Raw genomic sequence first — 8131 nt, 5'->3', positions numbered from 1 at the left:
ACTGCACTGGTTCAAATGGGTGACCCAGTGTGCTGCTGTTTGAGATTGGGCTACCCCGACTTAGGAACTCGTGTCAGGGCTTGCACCCACCCCTGGGTCAGTAGCGTTGTTTTTACTTTAACTTCAGGTTTATTATTGGCTTACTGCTTGTAATGCAGAGCATATGGCTGGCAGCTGTCTCTCCTTGTCATACTCTGTTGTGCTTCTGCTCCATACCAGACCTGGGACCAAAAACCTATTGAGAGCTACAGTCCCCACCCAAATTCATCTTCAATCACATGCACTTCTAATTCAGGGAACAGTCGTATCAAAAAGGCCTCATGCCTGTACCAGTTTAACTGCTTGATTCACCTGCTGAAAGGCACCTAGTTGTTGTTGACCCCAATCCCAATAGAATTTGCTCTATCCAACAGTGTTAGGGTGCTCATTGTATATATTGTAGTTTCCATGGAAATAAATAGGAGACATTACTTCCAGAGCTATGTACTTACATGAAGGACACACAATTGCTTAACCTTATGGATATGTATGCAATGGCTGTTTGTTCTGCATTAACAAAGCAGAGTAAAGCAGTGCTAGATGCATGAAAACCTTGCACAAGCAGCAGGAGGTGTGCTTGCTTTGTGCAAGTATTGCACAAATAGCTGGCACCTGTACGGAAAAGAAACCATGTCTGCATTCTAAACATACATCCTGGGTGCATTGACTGTTATGTTTCAGGTAACACTGTCACCATCTGACCATGTTAAAAGGTGATCTCCATCATGTCTATGAGTTCGCTTATATTTGTGCTGTTAACTCGCTGAAAATGACAAAGTTAAAGTAGAGCGTCCAGGAGAAGAGCAAGGCATGAGAGGAGATGCCTGGTGTCACAGAAGTGACATGGGACGTTGTGTGGCCATGGAACAAACAGGACCCAAGGTGGGATTTACGAAGTTCTTTCCTAGTTTTACATGAGACCCCTCCTCCACCAGGGAAAGGGGCAAGTGGGAGCCCTCCCACTGCAATGTGCAGCAAACCACCATGCAGAGACACCCAATGGCAGCGGTACACCCATTTGACCATGGCAGTCATTGCCCCTCATGGCTATGCACCTCACACGCAGTACTAACTATTAATGCATATAATACCTGTGAGGAAGAACTGAAAGAGGAAAATGAGCTTTTTAAAGCCCATATTAGACAATTGGAAAACAAAATTACATTTCTGACAGGGCAAACTGCCCCTTCTTCAAATGGTATTTCCCCTCTAAAATTAAAAGCTATGTTATTAGAGAAGGAAAAGGACTCAGATCAATAGGACCCTCAAATCCTGGTTGAATCAAAAAATACAGTGAAAAATCAGTACAACAAAAGCCCAACTAGTGGATGTGGAAACCTCAGATCCTCTAGAAATAAGACCAATAATTACCCCCCAAACCAAGAAAGTTCAGGATAGACCAGCGGGGTTGCCACCTGAGGAGTGGCCCCTTGCCTACACCACATTGCGCACGTACATGGCCACTGAACTCATGGATATTTTACAATGATTTAAACAAAAACCACAAGAGAGCATACCAGCTTGGCTCTTAAGACTGTGGAGACATGGAGGCCAAGAGTGTGGTTGTTAATAGATGGAGATTTCAAAACTTACATCCATCATCACACATCTGTCCCTCAGGCAAAGATTATACGCAGCTGTAATGCATAAAGACAAAAATCATTCTCTAATTTAATGGATAATGGTTGCACGTAGAATCACATGGCCAAACAAAAGTGATGTCCCAATATATACTGGTCTCAATAGAGGAACTTCAAAATTGTATCAGAGAACTGGAAATGAAGGAAGTGATCTCTTATGACCCCTTTGAGAGTCCAGACCTGGTTAAGTTCTGGAACATCTAAGCAAGGATGAGGGACCTCATCTTAGAACAGGTGCCTCCAACCAGTATGGCTCACCAGTGTCCTTTGGTAGCCTCAGAGGCTTTCTTCTTCTAGAGATGTCCTTGGTTCTCATGCTGTTTATCTTGCTCCACAGCTGCTGCTCTGAACAGTTTTTCTTGTATTCCCACAATAAAGAGCTGAGAAGGAGGAACTAGATTACAATTCATGCTGCTTTTTTTTTTTTTCTCTTACTCCCTCTCCCTCCCTGTGTCAGCATGTAGGCATGTTGATGTCTATAAATCATGTCCACATGATTTAAAAGGGGATTATAAACAGGAGGGAAATCAACTTTTTATTTGGGTAGGTAGTGACAGGACAAGGGGAAATGGTTTTAAGCTCAAGGAGGGAAGGTTTAGATTAGACATCAGGGGGAAGTTCTTTATACAGAGAGTGGTGAGATGCTGAATCAGGCTGCCCAGAGAGGTTGTGGATGCACTGTCCCTGGAGGTGTTCAAGACCTGGTTGAATGGGGCTCTGGGCAACATATCTAGTACCAGATCTGGAGCTTGATTGCCCTGCCTGTGGCAGGGGTGTTGGAATTTGATGATCCTTGGTGTCCCTTCCAACACAAGCCATTCTATGGCTATAATTCTGCTAATTGTACTTTCAGCGGTGCTTTTTTTCCTTCTGATCCTAGTGCTGTAAATTTCCCAGTGGTTGTTGAGACCAATGTAATCATAAATACAGGTTTTAGCATTATCATTTCTAGGAATAGAAAATGCCCAGTAGCTGATCACATTCTGATGCATAAAAGAGGACATAGTCCCTTTCAAAAAAGCAAAAAACTCTCCCCCTCAAAAAAAAAAAGGGGGGGGGGGAGGGGGAAATACCAAATATTGACGGAAGTTAATATGCTGATATTGAAGAGTGGCAGTTTTGTTCCCTTCACTACTTAACTCATTTTGCTCTGAAGTACAGAACAAAGGATGTGTGAACTGTTTTGGAGCTGTGTGCCTGCTTGCGTACTGTGGCAGTGAGCTGTGCAGAGAACTTTATAATGTGCAGCAGCTCATGACACAGAAGATAACTGTGAACTGCCTGTTTCCTTCCTAGACGACACCAGGCCCTCCCATATGCTCTATGAAAATGATGAGAATGACTTCCAAGGCTGTGAGTGGTGGCTGATGAGAGAAGCTAGAAAGAGGAACCTCAAAATTAAACTGATTGGTAAACTAATCTGAGCCTTTGGATTTATATGCTTTTTTTTTTTTTTTCTAACTAATATGTCTGACCACTAGTTATTTTGATGGACCAATGTTTTTATGTTGCACTGAACATGGTAGAGAATCCTTAGGATTTGGTACGCTTACATTGATGCTTCTCTCAGACAGACTGTTTTTGCTTTATATTCTGGGCAGTGATTTTCTAATGATTTGCTCGTGTCAAATGACATTAATGCTTAGACTTAATCACAGTGATGAATATAAATGATTTATTATGAGGGCTGCATTTCTGAATAATAAAGAGTTCACTGTCCACAGTAAAGCTTCTGAAGTTATGGTTCCCATCCTACTAAGGAAGTCTGACCCTTCTGCTGTAATATGGGAAGGTAGATACAATGTACATCTCTTCTTTGTGTTGTTGACTGTTTCTGTCAGTGTCAGTCTTGCACTCAGGGGGGCACATGGATGCTTGAGAAATTGAACTTGGAGAGGGGATGGGGTGGAAGATGTGTACTTGACAGGAGTTTTTGCCTTGCCATGCTTTTAGAGTAGAATGTAAGTTCTACATATAAAGTATTAAGTAATGTCTTGTTTCTCTGTTGTTACTGACATTCCCTATGACTGAGTAAGGAAAGGACAAGATAAGGATTAACTCTTGTTTAGGAATGTAGGTAAGCAGGATGTGTGGTCAGATAAGAAAAGGGCATCTGGAAACTCTGTTGACACAAGGAATGGGTCAGGATCGGATTACTTCTGTCAGAGACAATGGGTCTTCTCCCATGTAAAGGAGACCCCCACTGCTCATGGCGGGACCATATGTTGATAAGTCAGGAATGTAATGAATATGCATGTAAATTCCACTGATTGTGTATTCGTTCGGCCTATATCTGTACCAAGCTTCTTCCTTATGGGGTGCAAGTTTGGAGGAGCTATCCCCCTTGCACCCAGCTTGGCGCCAAATGCTGAATAAAACATACCTGCTTTATAACCTAACTCTGGGTTATAGAGTTTGATTCCGCGAATCAATTTGGCACCCCAGATGGGACAATCTCTGTTCGGCTGCAGGACCAGTTGAGGAGGAGGACGCCTTTGGCGTGCCCTGAGAATTCTTGGAAGGACTCCCCCTTCTCATCCGATCACTGCGGGGATAGACAAGGACCATCTGGCAGCGGACCAGGTACGTTTAAAGGGAAGGCTCTGTAAGGCGTACGCAGGAGCAGGGGACTCCGTAAGACGTGCGGGGACGTCCCACGCGGGAGGGTTTTACCCTGAGGATGGACTAGTCCAGAGGTACGGGACGGGAAGGTAATTACCAGAGGGGCAAGTATCGTAAAGCACTATATCTGATTCCAGGGATTGTGGGTTTGAGTCCCACCTCTGGCTAGCACTTGGAAGCTAGACTAACGCTTGGGCATTAGTAATCACGAGTTCATAACAATCTGGAACTCACGCTAATTCTAGAGATTGTGGGTTAGAGTCCCACCCGGGGTTAGCGAGGTATAGTGCTGATACTTGTCAAATGATAACCTACATTATTGTAGCCGCGGTGGTAGGAATGGTAATCTGCGCAGTTGTTGTCATCTGCTGTAAATGTCCAGTACTGTGTATTTGAATAACTGTCATTGATATTTTGGGATATCCTTTAAACATATGAACTAAGGTGGTACCTGAGCTAGCAAAACTAAGTGTCGGGATGAGTGTGGTGTGATTGAGACGTAGCTAAGCTACAGAGCGAGAGCGGAGTCCCCGATCCGCGGTTCTGTGCTCCCGCGAGGGAAACGGCCGGAGACGGACGAAGCGAAAGTTGTCTTTTTCTGTTGTTTGTCCGTCCATATGGGTTTTCTGTTTATGGATTGTGATGGTGATGGGAATTTATACTTTATAAATTGGGAAGAGGGGCCTGAGGAAAGGTGTGCATTCCACCCTGAAAACGAGTGTTGCCCCATTTATATTATATGTTGTCTAGTGTGTGAAGAAATATATCGGGGTTGCTGGTTGTGTCCAGAGTGCCACCGTGAGTGGTGGACCGAGCATCACGGACTGGCGTGGGAAAATTTTAGAGTATTGAGAGTTACTTGTGGAAACCTTAGGGCAATAACAAACCAGTGAGACAACATGATGGGAGGATCACAGGGAAAGGAAATACCTAAAAGAACACCCCTCGGATGTATTCTGGCACATTGGCGAGATACTGCAGGGGGACCTGGGGGCACTCTAAGTAAGAAAACTCTGATAAAATATTGTAATCAATGATGGTTAATGTATAAATTGGATGATGGGGAAAAGTGGCCCCTAAATGGGACGTTGAACTACAATACCATTCTGCAACCAATGCTATTTTTAAAACAGGAAGGTAAATGGGATGAAGCAGCATACGCTGATATGTTCTTTACCCTCAGGAATCATCCTGAATGGCAAAGAGAATGTGGGATGCGGGCACCACAAGATCCTCTAGTGTATGAATGGGGAATGAATATCAACTCATTTATGTAATATTGTGTTCCATTTGCAAGGAGATGTGTGAGGGAGGTGGGTCAATCAGTGCTGTTTCTGTGGTGAGGTGTTTATAACCAAATGACACAGATTGTTAAGGGAAAGTTATATGGTATTAAGGGTATTTATGGAAACTGAAGAAGTGTATGGTTAGATTTGTGCATTTCGAAGGGAATGAGACAAACTGTTTTGATGATATAAGAAAGTGTAATTGTTAATGGTATAGAATTGAGTGTAACTGCAAGTGTAAATGAGGGTACTAAGAGTGGAACAAATGAAAAAGAGTTAAAGAGAAAGTGAGTTAATCCTTGCTGGCGTGAGAGCAACCCCCGCACCGTTCCCCCGTGAGCAGTACTTGGTGTGAGAGAGAGAGCCGGGACGGAGACTGCTGTACTTGTGAAGGGGGAAGTGAGAATAGCCTCTGTAGAGGTCTAGGAAACCCGAAATCCCAGTGTTAGCACTGGAAGCCTCTGGAGAGGAGGAGGTAAAACTGAAATATGATGTTAGTAGTTTATGTAATGATGAGAGTTTGGAAAGTGAAAAGTTTGGGAAGGACACAGGCTGAGGAAGGCAAGGATGAGCAGGGTGTGACAGGGATGTAGAGGTGAGCGATATGAAGGAAAAACAAACAAAAACTGATTGAGAAACAGAGATAGTAAGGAAATTGGGAATAACAGCAGCTGTTACTGTCGCAGCACTAGAGTAGGGCATAGGACCCAGGGATCCACTCAGAGAGGGGGGGGGCTGGAAGAGCCCGGGGAAGAGCCCACTGCAATGAAAGTAATGTGTGAATTACTGAGAAAGAGGGAACCGCCTCTGGTTGCAAAAATGAAGGATGGGAATTTGGGAAGTTTACCCTAGCAGATCCACTGGTTAAATTACAGCTCGGGAAGCAGAATAAAGAGGTAAAGAGATTAAATTCAGTAGAGAAAATTGGAGCTAAGTGTCAAGCAAGACCAATTAATGGAAAATTTTAAGTTTGGCTTTAACACAAACTGGGAAAAGCAATGTTGTACCCATAGAAGTTAGGTAAATCCTAAATCAGGTATACACAGGATTGCAGGCATTAGGAATACCTGGCAGAGCCAAAATGCAGCCCAATGAAAGTTAAGTTAAAGACGGGAGCCAGCCCAACCAGGGTAAAGCAGTGCCCTTTGAGGATACAAGACTGTAGGAGGATAAAAGAAATAATAAATAATTTTATGAATTTTGGATTATTAATTGGATAGAAATCCAAATAGAACACCCTGATCTTGCAAATGAAAAACTGGCTGGCAAGAGTTATAGTTTGGTGCAAGATTTGAGGGCAATTAATAGAAATGTTGAACCAAGTTAAGGAATAAGTAGGTGGGGTTTACCGTTCTGGATTTGAAGTACACCTTTTTCTGCCTGGTTTTGCCAAAGAAAGTCTACAGTATGTGGATACTACAGTAACAAAGGAGGACTGTGTACAGTGGACTGTGAGTTTGCTGAATTTCTTGACTTAAATGGCTATCAAGTTTCTCAACAGAAAGCAGAACTGATCAAAGAGAAGGAAGCAGTTTGCTGAACACCCAGAACACCAGTGCAGAGCTACCTCCAAGCCAGCAGTGTGCACTGCATGGAGACTGTCTATGCCAGTTGGTCAGACCTACAGGAGTAACCGCTGGACGACGCTGAGGACGGAAGCAGCTTTGTGAGACAAGGAAACTGTAAGGCAGGACATGCAGTAACTGCTACTGACAAGGTAATTGAAGCAAAACCATTACCTGTCGGGACTTCTGCTCAGAAGGCTGAAATAACTGCCTTGACAAGAACTAAATATGTTTTTGGGGTGGTATCCACTCATGGTACCATCTGCAAAGAGCGAGGTTTTCTTACACACATGGAAAACAAATTCAGTATGATGAAAATCTACCAAAGAGCAGCGTGGCTGTTATACACTGTAAAGGACATCAGAAGAGTGACACTGTACAGGCAACTGGGAATATGATGGTGGATCAGGTGGCAAAACAGGCAGCTGAAGGAAAAGAAATTGGTGAACTGGCTTTAATTCCAGACGGTAAACTTAAAATATCTGAACCTTAACCAGGACCTATAAGGTATTATAGACAGGATTGGAATTTATTGATTTAAAAGGGAAGAGAGCAAACTGACAGGTGGGTGCATACCCAGATGGACACATTATTGTGCCCTTTATTATTTTATAGAAATTGGTTCTAAGGGAACATAATAAAACATATGGGGGTACAGACATCAGAAAGTAACTGTACAATCCTAGTACCAGGAACAGGGTACAAGTGGGGCTTGTTGGGAAAGGGAATCTTTTAGGACAACAATTGCAAATTGATTTTTTTCAGAACTGCCAGGATAAAGGAGGGCTTCAGTATATGCTAGTTCTAACAAATACCCTTTTCAGGGTGACCAGAAGCATTCCCTTGCAGGACCAATAAAACCAAAGAAATAGCCAAGGTATTGCTGCAGGAGATTATACCAAGGTTTGGATGTCCTGCAACAATACCCTTCAACCAGGGAACTCATTTTATTGCAGAGATTGTCCAACAGGTCAGTAAG

The sequence above is a fragment of the Phasianus colchicus genome, chromosome 4, assembly GCF_987193195.1.
Source record: "Phasianus colchicus chromosome 4, bPhaCol1.hap1.1, whole genome shotgun sequence".
Classification (NCBI taxonomy): Eukaryota; Metazoa; Chordata; class Aves; order Galliformes; family Phasianidae; genus Phasianus; species Phasianus colchicus.
This window is presented reverse-complemented; position numbering follows the sequence as displayed.